General features: G+C 43.8%; 1 non-coding gene across 1 annotated transcript; it reads right to left on the reverse strand.

The window, feature by feature from the left end:
- Positions 1 to 10,424: 10,424 nt before the first annotated feature.
- trnag-ucc (transfer RNA glycine (anticodon UCC)) lies at positions 10,425 to 10,496 on the reverse strand. The gene has a single exon. It is a non-coding gene; the product is annotated as a tRNA-Gly (tRNA).
- Positions 10,497 to 14,416: the final 3,920 nt, after the last annotated feature.

Raw genomic sequence — 14,416 nt, forward strand, 5'->3', positions numbered from 1 at the left:
CTTCGGAGGGTCGGTGTGGACTTGTTGGGCCGAAGGGCCTGTTTCCACGCTGTTAGGGAATCTAATCTAATCTTAGTGTACCAGCAAAAGCAGGAGACCAATGCTGAAGCCTGAGGCTAAATCAAAGAACTGTGAAACTTCATCAGACGAGGGCCCGAAAACCAGCCAAGGGAAGGAGATGGCTCCATTGTCACTCTGAGTCAGTGTGGAGGTTGGAGTCAGTCTGCAGCCGTAGGGGCTAGTCCCCCACAAAGTGGCAGACAACAAAAATGGCAAAACTCTTCCTTCAGTGAAGACAGGGAACAACCAGAGAAAGAAAGAGAAAGAGAGAGGGGGGTTTCAGATGGCTCCATCCTCTCCAGGACAATTACAGATGAGCACTGTCCCAGGGAGGTAATGTCCTGGTGCTAGATTGTTGTGAGACAGCTAACCCAGAAACTTGCTGATGTTCTGTGGAACTGGGTTCAAACCCTGTTTTAGCAGATGGTGGAATTTTACCACAATAAATGGTTTGCAATTAAATAGGCTTAATGGTAATTGTCTTTTCCCGACGATGGGGGATTTCAAGACTAGGGGACACATTTTTAAAATAAGAGGAGAGAGATTTATAAAAAAGACATAGGCATTTGTTTTTACATACGGGTTTCATGTGTGGAATGAACTTCCTGAGAAAGTGGTGGATGAGGGTACAGTTACAATGTCGAAAAGACATTTGGATAGGAAGATTCAGGATGGCGGCAGTCTGCTGTGTTGGACTCTGTGCCATACCCCAGGCAAGGTGGGATGGGATCCTACCCCCCACCCTCCCATTAGTCACCCCTTGAGGAACATTTATAGTATAAAGTAGGTAGAGTACCTAGAACCCCTTTAAATTAGGATTCAGAGGCTCTGGAGTCAAAGTGAAGGCATCTAAAGGAAAGGGAGCTAGGGGAGTGCAGCAGGCAGGGCAAATCCCTGCTGTGTCGGGCAGACCCACTCCCGTGGTGGTGCCTTTAAGTTCAGTCGAGCAACAGGATCTACTCACGGAGTTTGCAAAACTTGGTGAAATGAATCGAAGCAGCGCTGCAGCCAATTACTGCCATGTTGACAAAGCATAAGCAGAAGATCCAGGCTCTTTATCGACGCGTGGAAGCAGTGAAACAACGCATCGCCTCAGTGACCGCAATGGACAGCTCTGAGGGGCCGGTCCCAAACTTGGAAGGCCAGGTTCGGGGCATTGCCGGAACAAATAGACAACCTCAAAAACTGAGGCCGGAGAATAAACCTGGGTCTTCCAAAGTGTGAGGAGGATGAAAACCTTGTGGAATTTCTCAGGAGGTGGCTTCCAGAGTTGCGGGGAGATCGACCTGGGCCGGGTGGGTGTGGAGTGAGCCCACCAGATCACAACGTGCAGGTCCAGGCTGGCCCAGCACCTCTACCTGGTCCTAGTGCCACTCCAGCACTACAAGGAAAAGCAATTATTAATAGAAACAGCCAGAAGACTGGAAGGAGGTCCACAGGCTTTGGTTTATAAAGGTTCGAGGATAACGTTTTTCATGACTTTTCTGGGGCCATAATTAAGAAAATGAAAACTTTTGATGATGCAAAGAGAAAGAGATTTGAATATTCAATATTATGTGAGGTACCTGGCAGTGCCATGTTTTAATTTTGGGGGGAACTGTCTACAACTTTGATTCAGCAGAAAAAGTAAAAGAAGTTTTGAACTCACTAAAATAATAGACTTTGACTGAGGGACAAAGAGGTAAAGATGTGTGCAGACAACAGCATAATAGTTTTATTTATTTTTTCTTTCTCTGTTCTTTTCCCTTTTGTAGTCTCGGCCTTATAGGCTTGGTATTGCTTTGGTGTAAAAATCCCGTATGTTTTACATTATATCTGTTTGGCAGTTACCTGTTATTCTACTGTTCTGTTTTTCTGGGTGAAGGGTTGGTGTAAAGATGGGTGGGGTTGAGATGTGGAGGGGGAGGGGTGGGCATCCATTGTTAACTTGCAGGAGTGTAAGTAATATGTTTATTTTTCCCATTGCTTGGGTTTGGGGCTCGGCCTTAACTGGAAGGTGCTAGGATGGCTGTGAGATTGGGAGTGAATGCCCCCTGTGGGAAAGGGGAAAATCTCTGGAGCTTTGTGTTTTTTGTGGTTTATTTGTTTAAGTTAGGAGTAGAGGTTAGTTTTTTTAGTTTTAGTAGGGTTTGTAGGAGTAGTCTTTAGATTTGATAAAGTCTGTATTTTTTTCACTCAACGCACATTGAATGGGTTTCTTCCTCTCGGGGGACTGTGGGCTGTAGTGGGTGGTCATGGCAAGTGGCCTGTTCAGGTGGTGCACCTGGAATATAAAGGGGAGCCATTCCCCCATTAAAAGGAAAAAGCTGCGCTCAAATCTTAGGAAGGAAAGGGTTGACATTGCGCTGTTGCAAGAGACACATTTGACTGATGGGGAACACCTAAAGTTACAGCAGGTTTGATATGATAGGGTATCCTTCACCTCATTTAACTGCAAAAGCAGATAAATGACCATACTGGTACGAAAGAACGTCGCATTTCAGGTGACAGATCAAATCAAGGATGTGTATGGATGGTCCATCATTCTCAAGGCTCTGATACACAGAGATGAGTATGGCATCCTGAACGTTTACTGTCCCCCCAGCACATCCTGTCAAACGTTTAGTTGACACAGTCTCTAAATTAACGGCTCTTGGGGTGGAGGAGACTTTAATCGTCTCATGGACCCTGGGGTAGACAGGATGCCAAGAGGACCGTTGGGTACACCTCGGCAATCTAAACAGTTAGTGGTCTTGTGTGAGGAGTTGGGGCGAGTGAATGCGTGGAGGTGTCTCCACCTGAATGGAAGGGACTTTACCTTTTACTCCAACCTGCACAAGTACCACACAAAGAATTGATATGTTCTTTGTCTTGTCGGTTTGTTTGGACTTGGTGTTGGCCTGCAGGATTGGGAGCATAACTATTTTGGACCATGCGGCAGTGTATTTAGATGTTAAGACCAAAGGTAGTGGAGTAGGCACCTTGCACTGGCGTACGGATCCGTTTCTGTTGAAGGATGACAACTTTGTGCCGTATATTACAAGGGAGTTCAGGGCTTTTTGGGGCATCAATCAGGCTTGTAATCCTGCTTGTAATCCACCAGTGCTCTGGGAGACCACCAAAGCATTCTTAAGGGGAATGATTATTTCATGCTCGACAACGGGAAGGAGATGGAAAGGAGAGCAGCAGCGGATGTTTGAGGCCCGGCTGAAGGCAGCCGATTCGGTAAATTATACCAAACTATCCGTGGTCAAATTGCAATGGTTCATGGCTCTCCAGGCTGCTTTAGACTCAGTGCTCACACAAGTAATAAAGAGAGGGGTCTCCTACCTGGCTTACCTGGCTAGGAAGAAAAGTGCTCCACAGTCTACTGTGTCTATCAGGGAGAGAACTGGCAATGTCACTTATTCTGGGAGTTCTATGCTGAGTTATACCGGTCAGAGGGCTGTGGGGATGGAGTAGCGAGAATGGAATCCTTTTTTGAAAGCCTGGACCTCACTGGCAGATAAGGCCTCCCTTTTAAATGCACCTCTGACAGTACAGAAGGTTCAAGAGGTGGTAAGGCAGCTCCAAGGTGGTAAGGCACCCGGTCCAGACAGGTTCCCGAGTGAATTTTACAGGGAGTTCATACACAACTGAACCGCTGCTGGAGATGTATGGTCATTCATACAGCTAGGACTGCCTTCTGTCCTCTCTTAGGGAAGTTAATATCTCCCTTATTTTAAAGAAAGGCAAGGACCCTGAGGACTGCGTGTCGTATAGACCCATCTCATTGTTGAATGTGGATTTTAACATCCTATAAAAGGTGTTGGCTCTGAGACTGGAGAAGGTGCTGCCCGTTATTATAAACGAGGACCAGATGGGTTTTACCAAGGGCCGTAGCTCCTCCAACAGTATCAGGTGGGTATTGAATATAGTGCAAAATATGTCAACAAAGACTGATTCCAGGTTTGGTGGTCTCCCTGGATGCAGAAAAGGCTTTAGATCGGGTGGAATAGTCGTATCCCTTTGCTGTTCTAGATGGTTTTGGTCTGGGAGGGGCCTTCACCAGACAGTTGGCAGCGTTATATAAACACCCCCAGGTGGCGGTTATCACGAATGGGGTTAAATCGAGTAATTTTGGTGTGGGGAGGGGCAGCTGACAGGGATGTCCCCTGTCACCGTCGATGTTTACCTTGGTACTTGAACCACTGGCGGGAGCTCATCTCAAGGGCCCTGAAATAACTGCATCAAAGGTGGGAATTGGGGAACACCAAAACACACTCTATGTGGACCATGTCCTTCTGTTTTTGGCTAACCCCGAAAAAACCATACCCCGGCTAATACAAAAAATTAAATTATTCAGCAGCTTTTCGGGATACAGGGTAAATTTTACAAAATCGGAAGTCATGCCCGTGAGGGAATTGGTAGAAGCACCAAAGCTGGAGGACAGAATGGAGTTTCCTTTTAGATGGACCTATCTGGGAATTTTTATTATCCATCGCTTCAAGCAGCTGTACACAGCTAACTTTGTGCAGCTATTTGAGAGAATAAAGCAGGACTTGCTGTGATGGGAGGGATTACCCGTATCATGGCTTGACCGTATAGCCTTGATTAAAATGAATGTTCTTCCTCAGTTGTTATATCCAATGAGGATGCTCCCATTGTTATTACCCGATTTGGTGCTGCGGAGGTTTGCGGGATGGTTTGGATTTTATTTAGGGCCAGAGGTGCCTCCAAATTAAATTTACCAAGTTGCAATTTCTGCAGGATATGGGGCCGGTGAACCTCCCAGATCTGAAGAGATACCAAACAGGCACCCTGCTGTCAAATGGAGGCAAATGGGTGTGGAAGGACTCGAAGTCAATATGGCTTGATGTTGAAGCCTCGCAGGCGAGATGTCCCCTCATAAACTTATTGTTTATGGATAAGATGAGCTCTGTGGCTGAGCACTGTGAGAGTCCAAATATCATAAAGACGGTGAAAACACGGAGGATAATGTGGCAGGGTGAGGGCAATTTGCTTAAGATTTTGCCATTCATCCCATTAGTGGGACCCCCAGGATTTATAACAAGGTCAATGGACTCCAGCTTCAGAGCATGGGAGGGTAAAAGAATCTTCTGTCTGGGAGATTTATTTGAGGGAGAGGTCTTGATGTCTTTCAGCCAATTAGGTCAGAAACATGGAATCCCTACTAAGGATCTTTTCCAATATTTCCAGGTTAGGGATTACATACAGAAGAAGACCACGCTCTTGACCTAGCCCTACAAGTCGGATATAGAAAGTGGAGTGCTCCAATGTGGGGGCGCTCTCTCAGTTAGTACCATATATCATCTGTAGAGAGGAAATGCCTTGGGGGATATGGAGAGACTCCAGTAGATTTGGAATCAGGAGTTAGGGGAAGAAATCTCATTGGAAACATGGGAGGATATATGGGGGAATGTAAAGAAAATTTCAATATGCAATTAGGCACAAGCGATGCAATTGAAGATCCTTTACAGGGCCCATATTGTGCCAGAGAGGTTAGTGAAGATTAAGAAAGGATCTTCTCCAAAATGTCCCAACTGTAAAATCAGTATTGGCACCCTTACACATTGCTTTTGGTCCTGTCACAAGATCTGCAGATACTGGGGGACCATGGAGAAGATCCTGTGAATTGACATTAAGGAGGATCTAATATCCCTCCTTTTGGGACTACCAAATCTTCCCTCTTTGGGTGAACACGGGAAGAGGTTATTCAATGTTCTTACACACTGTGCAAGGAAGAATATCCTAATGAGTTGGATATCAGAAAAACCTCCAGGTCTTGCAAGGTGGCACAGACCTGTGATGGAGTATGTCCCTCAAGACTACCTGACAAGTACGGTGCGCCATGGAAAGGAGCAATTTTATAAGACATGGCAGCCCTTTCTAAATTACATAGACCATGGACCTATCAGTGGAACTGATTAGGGCCTTTATATAGCCATGAGGACCATATATGGTGATCTGGAGGCCCCAATGGTGAGTGAGGCCTAGTAAATACAGGTATAATAACTGTTGCTCCCATGGTCAGGAACCTTGACGGAGATGCGGCGAGTGGAGTAACATAATGTAACGTAATTCAATTTTAGTGGATTGTAATATAATTTAATGCTATTTTGTTTAATTTGAGTTTAATTTAATTTGGGTTGAATAAATATGTGACGATTGTATTTTGAAGAGTAGCAGGCAGTTTATTGTTAACGTTACTGTAATATAATAATAGCATGATAATATTTCTATTTTTCTGCACTTTTGTACTTTTATGGTTCATTTCATTTTTTATTTGTAAAATATTGAAACATTTTTCAATAAATAAATTTTTTAAAAAGACATTTGGATAGATACATGACTAGGAAAGGTTTGGAGGGATATGGGCCAAGAGTAGGAAGGTGAGATTAGTTTAGTTGGGATTAAGTTGGCATGGGCTGATTGGACAGAAGGGTCTGTTTCCGTGCTGTGTGATTATATGACTCCATAAATATTAACTCTGCTTTTTTCCCACTAAAGGTCCCAGACTGCTAAGATTCTCCAGCAATTTCTAATTAGTGTCTGAACCTTGAGGAAATGAATTATTTCAGCCTAGCAATTTCCCTATAAACAATTTGATCTCCATCACTAACACTCCCTCCATTGACCATTTTTGTTCCTGCAAAGAAAATCAGTCAGATCCATTAGATGCAACCTTCCCTTAACAAATTCCAGCTGATTCTCATGAATAGAACTTTCACTCTCTTTCTGGTCATTTCTATCGTCTCTCAGAGTTTTCTCAGTCATTTTCCCACCACTGGAAATCTGATGACAGAGGGTCTCCATTTATTACTTCTGACTCGCACTATCCAGCACAAGGGGAGCAATTATTGCCTGTTGTCTCCATCTCTGATCTGGGAACCTCTCTACTCCTCAGGTGAGAGCCTACTACTGGCCATACATTGGAACAGCAACCAAATCGCAGGAATTCTCAGAAGCTGTCAGGATTAATAAAGTGGCTCATGTATATCCCACACTCAATTTTTTTTAGATTCCCTACAGTGTGGAAACAGGTCCTTCGGCCAAACCAGTCCACACCGACCCTCCGAAGAGTAACCCAACCAGACCCACTTCCCTTTGACTAATGCACCTACTACTATGGGCAATTTAGCATGGCCAATTCAACTGGCCTGCACATCTTTTGGACTGTGGGAGGAAATCGGAGCACCCAAAGGAAACCCACGCAGACACGGGGAGAATGTGCAAACTCCACACAGACAGTCACCTGAGGCTGGAATCAAACCTGGGACCCTGGCACTGTGAGGCAGCAGTGCTGACCACTGAGCCACCGTGCCACCCCACATTTAGATAGAAAAATAAAAACAACCGAATCTACATAATAACAAATATTATTTGGATATTTGTGAACTGCCCAGTTACATTTTTCTTGAGACCGTGCAGTTTCCCTCCCACCACAAACTGAGTGTAATATTGAAAGGGGTGACATTTAATTTCAAATAAAATGAAAAACTCTGTCTTTCTGGGGGCTTCCTGACTCCTGGGTGTTGTTTATATGGACTTCCAGAAGGCTCTTGATAAAATCCCATCAAACTGAGGCCTGATTCCTGACATAGATAGGAAATTGGTTGAGTGGCAGGAAACAGGGAGTGGGAATAGTTGGTAAGTAGTCAAACTGGAAGGTTGTGGCTGGTGATCCATAGGGATCAGTGGTGGGGCTCTCAACTATTCACCATTTCATTTCCCCTTTTGATAGTGGCATCCAAGGTTGCTGAACACACAAAATTGGGCAAACTGAAGAAAGTGTAATAAAATTACAACATGATATTGATAGATTAGGTGAATGAGCAAAACTGAGGCCGTTGGATGTCAATATAAACAAGAGTCAAGTTATCCATTTGGAACGAACAAGGATAGATTGGGATTACTTTTAGAAGGCAAGTTGTTAAATACAGTGGATGTCCAAGGAGATTTTGAGGTTCAGGTGCAGAATATAATCAAGACAGCTAATGGAATGCTGGCCTTCAAATCCAAAAAGCTGGAGTAAGGGGATGCAGATGGTATGGAAAATCCTTGTTAGATCCCACTTAGAGTACTGTGAGCAGAGCTGGGCATCATACATTGGGAAGACTGTTTTAGCTCTGGTGGGAGTTCAACATAGGTTTACAAGGATGATACCTGGGCTTCAGGGGTCAAGATATGCAATCAATTTAATCAAATTAGGCTTTTATTCACTAGAATTTAATGCTTATGGACTGAGACAATTGAGCTCTTCAGCAAATTAACAGGGAAAGACAGAGTTGATAAAGATAACTCTTTCCACTGGTTAAAGATTCTAGAAACAGGGGCATTGTGTGAGAATTAGGGCCTGGAGGAACGGTGGAAAGCACTTAGACGCACATGACTAGTGGAGGATTGGAATTCTCTTCCTCAAATGGGTGGTTGTTCCTCATTCAATTGTTAAATTGAAATCTGAGATAAACATTCTTAAAAGCAAGAGTTTCAAGGAATATAGGCCCAAGGCATATGGGGTTAGGCCATGGATCTGGCTTTTGAATGGTGGAATATGCTCCAGGGGCAAAACAGCCCGTCCTTGTTCCTCTATATCGAAACCAACTTTCCAATCATGCAAATATGAGTCCATCATTACCTTTCACTTTGGTGTCATTATCAATCTAACCTGTTACTTTACCTTGCTACCACACTGTTACATGGGGTCATGGAACTAGAGACAGTTTATAGCAAAGAAAGAAGCATTGTCATTGTGTCAGTAAAAACCAAATCAACTCTTGTCCAACACCAGGTCAGATCTTCAGGCTAACGTTCTCACAACTGAGCTATTTCAGCCAAGAACATATACCACTATTCCTGTGATCTGTTTGACCTACATCACAAATGCTATCTCAATTAATAATCTTGTTCCTTCAAAGATAATCAGTTAAGTTCATCAGTCACGATCTTCTCTTAATGAGTCCATGCTGACTCTCCTGGATTAAAATTTCACACTCTATTTGATCATTTCTATTGTAGGTCAGAGATTTTCCAATCATTTTCTCACCACAGGAAATATAATAGCAACTGGTCTCCACTCATTATTTCTAACTTGAACCGTCCGATACAAGGGGAACAAACCAGGGTGGGCTGTCCTAGAGGAGGCCGGAAGGTGTGTCAGGGTGGACTGAGAGCTGGAAGGGGCATAGGGGCAGGCTGCCTTAGAATGGCTGGAAGGTGGGAGGTGGTGGGTTGCTTGTGGTCTATATTGTATGCATTTTTAAAAATGTAATTGGACTGTCTTATATGTACAAATATCATTGTTAGTGCTTTGTAATGATTGAAAGTGGGATTTGAGGTTTGTCCTCATTTCCCTGAAAACTGATTGAACTGGTAGGGTTGGGGCCTGGCTTTGCCACTCCTTTCCCTCGTAAAATTGGTGTTCCTCTGAGTACAGCTTTTCATGTTAATTGTTTTGCAAACTGCGTATTGTTTAATAAAAAAAATACAAGGGGAACAATCATTGTCTGATGTCTCCATCTCTCTCTGATCTGGGAACTTCATTGTTTCACAGGTTAGCGCCTACCACCGGTCACAAGGGGCAACTGCAAGCCAAACGCGGAAATTCTAAGGTTAAAGTTGCAGCTAATGTTAGGAAACAGATTTGTAACTTCCACGCTCAAGACTGTGCGCATTTAGACTGAAAAATAAAACAACCTATTCAATGTCATGAGGAATATTGTTTGGACATTTATGAATTTGGAGGAAGTGGGGATTGCAGATCAGAGTGGGGAGTGTGGTGCTGGAAAAGCACAGTATCCCAGGAGCAGGAGGATCCACGTTTCGGGAATAAGGCCTTCATCGTTCCTGATGAGGATCTGCTGTGCTTTTCCAGCGCCACACTCTCCCCCTAAGTTTATGAACTTGCTCACTGACATTTTACTTAAGATCGTGCAGAAAAAAAAATCTGAGTTGAACAATGAATGAGCCAATTCCAAATAAAGATAAAAAAATAAAAATAAAAGTTCTGGTGTTTTGAGACACCGTTTTATTTTAACCACTTGCTGATCTGAGACTTTAGCCCTCCCTTGAATACAGAAGTTGCCGATCCTGTTTAGTATTTTCAACAGCTTGTGTTAATCATTTGAGATTCCCACTGTGTACATTATCTCACAGTTTCAGTAATAAAACAATCTCTGTGCAGGAATGGATGTTTAAATAAGAACTGCGAAACAGCTGACGAACAAGAGTAAGAAAATCAGATTCTACACTGCGATTCACCAAAAAAAACAGTCATCAAGAGAAATAAGGAGCAATTCACCAATAAATACCATCGGGAGAAGTAAGTAGCTGTTTGCCGAATTGTTTTGGAGCAGGCACTAACCCTGGATTGCAAAGTATAAACTTGCGATGGCCGGGAATCGAACCCGGGTCAACTGCTTGGAAGGCAGCTATGCTCACCACTATACCACCATCGCACTGTGATAGAGGGTGGTGCATTATCCCCAAATATAGTTTACAAGACTCTTATCATAACAGATTCAATGGGATTGAAATAAAAATAGAAGTTGCTGATGAAACTCAGCAGATATGGGACACCAGCTTCAGAATTCTTCAGTTTTAACGAAGAGTCACTCTGTGAAATGGAAGGGTCATGCCTAAGGCAAGTTTAAACATTGCAGGGAGTTAATCTAATCCTGCTCATGTCTGATTCTTGTAACAGGACAAGCCTTTATAATATATTATAAAAGGAAGGAGCGGCGGCTCCAAAAGCTTGTGGTTTCAAATAAACCTGTTGCACTATAACCCGGTGTCGTGTGAGGTTTGATAAAGTGCTCCAAGCGTGGAGTAGGACTGGGGAGAGACTGAAAATCTTGCGAGTTTAGCTAAGTGTGGGGGGCATTTAGACAAGTGAGGTAGAGAGGCTGTATCTTATTCCCAGTTGTGGGATATAGGTAAATTAATGTTACTTCTGCAATTCTGCAATTCCATCTTACAAAGTAAAATGAACTCACACCAGTAATTGTTTTAGCCAAGAGCTGAGTCAACAAGAATGGAAACGATGTGGAGGAAATATATAATTGTTTTTGTATTAGCTAAAACTGTATGTCAGAAGGTAGACATTATGGGCAAGTAGATAAGATGTTGTGAGGGGATGAAGTTAAGCTAGATACGCCTGTACAAACAGTAGATATAAACATGTGCTTCCCACTTTTACAAAAACACAGGAACAAACCCCAATCAAAAGGGTCATAGGGATCAGAATGGCCTCGGGAAAGGCACAGATGAAGGGGGTAGATAATGATGAAGAAAGAATATGCCTAACAATGACCTACAGCAGGATGAGGTCAAACAGCCTTGTGAGACCAGAAATAAGCATTTTGTCACAGACAAGGCCGGATAAGGCAAGAGATAAACAGGGGTAATAGGGGCCGGTCTTAGGGAAGTGGACGATGTAAACAGGGGAGGGAGCAGTGTAAAACAATAGACATCAAATCATATAAATGTTGTGTATGAATTGAATTTGGTGTGTATGTCCCTTGCCTTGTAGACAGTGGACATCACACCCACTTGCAAGTGTAAAATAAATGGCACTACTGATTCAGATCTTGTCTCAGACTGAAATTATTGAAGTGAGTGGGCTTTGTTTCTCACACAGTCATTCCTGCAAAGTGGTGTTTTGTGGTCGAAGTGGTGCTGGTTAGATCTAAGATCGGGCCGAAGAGCAGCAACAAGGACCTCTTTTTATCTCAGTAGCCCGATAGCTGTTAAAAGAGAGCAGACATGGCAATGGAGTGGTATGCTCCTCAGATGTGGGAGGTCAGGGAGCAGTCAACTGTCCCTGGTGACTACACCTGCAGGAAACATGTCTGGCTGCAACATCTCTCAGATCTTATGGATTGATTGGAGCAGTGTTGAGGACCATACAGAAGGCAGTCATAGAGTCACAGAGATATACAGCACGGAAACAGCCTCTTCAGTCCAGCTCATCCATGCCGACCAGATATCCTAAATTAATCTAACCCCATTTGTCAGCATTTAGCCCATATCCCTCTAAACCCTTCCTATTCATATACCCATCCAGATTCCTTTTAAATGTTGCAATTGTACTAACCTCCACCACTTCCTCTGGCAGCACATTCCATACACACACTAACCCTTTGTTGCCCTTTTAAATCCTTCCCCTCACACCTTAAACCTCTGCCCTCTAGTTCTGGAATCCTCCTCCCCAGGGGAAAAGACCTTGCTTATTTACCCTATCCATGCCCCACATGATTTCATAAATCTCTGTAAGGTCCACCCTCAGCCTCCGACTCTGCAGGGGAAATAGCCCAAGCCTATTCCGCCTCTCCCTATAGCTCAAACTCTGGTATCGTAGAACATATAACAGTACAGCACAGTACAGGCCATTCGGCCCTCAGTGTTGTGCCAACCTTTTATCCTACTTTAAGATTAAACAAACCTACATGCCCTTCATTTTACTGTCATCCATGTGCCTATCCAATAGTCGCCTAAATATCCCTAATGTATCTGTCTCTAGTACCACTGCTGGCAGTGCATTCCATGCACATAGCACTCTCTGTGTCAAGACCCTACCTCTGACATCTCCCCTAAACCTTTCTCCAATCACCTTAAAATTATGTCCCCTCCTGATAGCCATTTATGCCCTGGGAAAAAAGTCTCTTGCTATCCACACTATCTAAACTTCTCATCATCTTGTACACCTTGATCAAATCACCTCTCATCCTTCTTCACTCCAATGAGAACAGCCCTCAACCTTTCTTCATGAGACATGCCCTCCAGCCCAGGCAGCATCCTAGCAAATCTCCTCTGCACCCTCTCTAAAGCTTCCACATCCTTCCTATAATGAGGTGACCAGAACTGAACACAATATTCCAAGTATGGTCTAACCAAGGCTTTATACAATTGCAGCATAACCTCACGGCTCTTAAACTCAATCCCCCTGCTCATGAAAGCCAACACCCCATACACCTTCTTAACAACCCTATTAACTTGGGTGGCAACTTTGAGGAATCTGTGGATGTGAACCCCAAATCGTTCCGTTCCTCCACACTGCCAAGAATCCTGCCTTTAACCCTGTAATCTGCATTCAAATTCGACCTTCCAAAGTGAATCACTTCACACTTTTCCAGGTTGAACTCCATCTGCCGTTTCCAGCCCAGTTCTGTATCCTGTCAATGTCCCATTGCAACCTACAACAGCCCTCTGCACTATCCACCACTCCACCAACCTCATGTCATCAGCAAACTTACTAACTCACCCTTCCACTTCCTCATTCAAGTCATCTATTAAAATCACAAACAGCAGAAGTCCCAAAACCGATCCCTGTGAAACACTACTGGTCACTGAGCTCCAGGCTGAATACTTTCCATCTACCACCACTCTGTGTTTTCTATGGGCCAGCCAGTTCTGTATCCAGACAGCCAGATTTCCCTGAATCCCTCACCTCTTTACTTTCTGAATGAGCCTCCCATGGGGAACCTTATCAAATGCCTTGTTAAAATCCATACACAGCACATCCACTGCTCTACCGTCATCAATGTGTTTTGTCACATCCTCAAGGAATTTAGTAAGACTTGTGAGGCCGTGATAGGCCACACAAAGCCGTGTTAATGATCTCTAATCAAACTATGGTTTTCCAAATGACCCAAAATCCTGTCTCGCAGAATCCTCTCCAGTAATTTGCCCATCACTGACGTAAGACTGACTGTGATTCCCAGGGTTATTCCTATTCCCTTTATTGACCAAGGGAAGAACATTTGCCACCCTCCACTCATCTGATACTACTCCACTGGACAGTGAGGATGCAAAGATCATCACCAAAGGCACAGCAATCTCTTTCCTTGCTTCCTGTAGCAACCTTGGATATATCTTGTCTGGCCCAAGGGACTTGTCTAGCCTTGTGTTTTTCAAAATTTCTAGCACATCCTCCTTCTTAACATCAACCTGTTCCTGCATGTCAGCCTGTTTCACACTGTCCTCACATATGACAGGTCCCTCTCAGTAGTGAATACTGAAGCAAAGTATTGACTAAGGACCTCCCCTACCTCCTCCGACTCCAGGCACAAGTCCCCTTCACTATCCCCGATCGTAACATCCTCATCAATTTTTTTTTCTGAACCCTTTCAAGTTTGACAACATTCTTCCTATAGCAGGGAGACCAGGATTGCACATAGTATTCTTAAAGTGACCTAACCAGTGACCTTCACAGCTGCAACATGACCTCCCAACTCAATGCACTGACCAATAAAGGCAAGCATACCTGATGCCTTCTTCACTATCCTATCTACCTGTGGCTCCACTTTCAAGGAACTATGAACCTGCACTCCAAAGTCTGTTTGTTCAGCAACACTTTCCCCAGCCAACTTTGCTGCAT

This window comes from Chiloscyllium punctatum, chromosome 15 (assembly GCF_047496795.1).
Source record: "Chiloscyllium punctatum isolate Juve2018m chromosome 15, sChiPun1.3, whole genome shotgun sequence".
NCBI lineage: Eukaryota > Metazoa > Chordata > Chondrichthyes > Orectolobiformes > Hemiscylliidae > Chiloscyllium > Chiloscyllium punctatum.